Raw genomic sequence first — 1,233 nt, 5'->3', positions numbered from 1 at the left:
TTCTTGTATCTGGTCCAGTTGATTCCTCATACTTTGTAGGTCAGAATCCGTTTTTTGTTGATTAACAATTAATTGTTTCATCATCTCTTCCATAGACAGACTTGAGTTTGAAGGGGGTAGTGGCGGACAAGGTTGGTACTGTTGTTGGTACCCTTGCTGCCTATTTGGTGTAAAATTGGGCTGCCTATATTCTCCATAGTTAAAGTTGGGGTGATCTCTCCAGCAGGGATTATACGTATTCGAGTACGGGTCATAGGGCTTTCTTAGCGCGGGCGCGTGACCTGCCATGTTCACTTGCTCCGCACTTTTCTCTTGAATCAGTGGGCACATCTCCCTAGAATGACCCATACCAGTGCAAATCCTACACACTTTGGGCTGAGATGCATTTCCTACAGCCAGTTGCCTAACAAAAAAAGTCAACTCAGTCAACTACTGCTGGATAGACGATGTCTCTACCTCATTCACCTTGCGTATCGGGACATCTTCTCTCGTACCAAATTGCTACGAATTCTCAGCCATTCGTTCAATTAGCTCCCATGCTTCCCGAGGAGTTTTGTTCACCAATGTTTCTCCACTTGCAGCATCAATTATGCTTTTGTCTCTGAAAAGTAACCTCTCATAAAACTATTGGATGAACAGTTGCTCACTTATTTGGTGCTGAGGGCACTTGATGAACAACTTCTTGAATCGCTCTCAGTAATCATAAAGCGACTCCCTTGGGTGCTGCTTGATACCACAGATCTCCTTTCTTAGACTTGCAACTCGAGATGCGGGAAAATACTTGTCTAAGAACTTTTTCTTCAGCTGGTCCCACGTGGTGATACTACCTGGTGGTAAGTAGTATAGCCAGTCTTTTGTAGAGTCCTTCAAGGAGAAGGGGAATACCCACATTTTTATTTGCTTTCCTGTGATTTCCGGGGGTTTCATACTGTTACACATGACACCAAACTTTTGCAGGTACTTGTAAGGCTCCTCACTTGGTAAATTATGGAATGATGGCAAAAGATGAATTTGCCCAGATTTTAATTCAAATGAAGTGCTATCACTCAAACTCGGGAAAGTAATGCATAAAGGCTACTGATTTAAATCAGGAGCAGCCAATTCTCTTAATGTTCGTGCATTAGCCATAGTGACTTTTTCTTGATCCGAATCACTCGAAGTGTCACCAAACGAATCTGTTGGTTCAACTTCTGGCTCAGGTCTATGAGATGCAGCACTGGAGTGCTCTTCTCT

At 43.2% G+C, this 1,233-nt stretch overlaps 1 non-coding gene across 1 annotated transcript; it reads left to right on the top strand.

The window, feature by feature from the left end:
* The first annotated feature begins 649 nt into the window (after positions 1–649).
* On the top strand, positions 650–756 carry LOC113767173. Its single transcript, XR_003467895.1, has one exon. It is a non-coding gene; the product is annotated as a small nucleolar RNA R71 (small nucleolar RNA).
* The last annotated feature ends 477 nt before the right edge of the window (positions 757–1,233 follow it).

Source organism: Coffea eugenioides, chromosome 3 (assembly GCF_003713205.1).
Source record: "Coffea eugenioides isolate CCC68of chromosome 3, Ceug_1.0, whole genome shotgun sequence".
NCBI lineage: Eukaryota > Viridiplantae > Streptophyta > Magnoliopsida > Gentianales > Rubiaceae > Coffea > Coffea eugenioides.
This window is presented reverse-complemented; position numbering and strand designations above follow the sequence as displayed.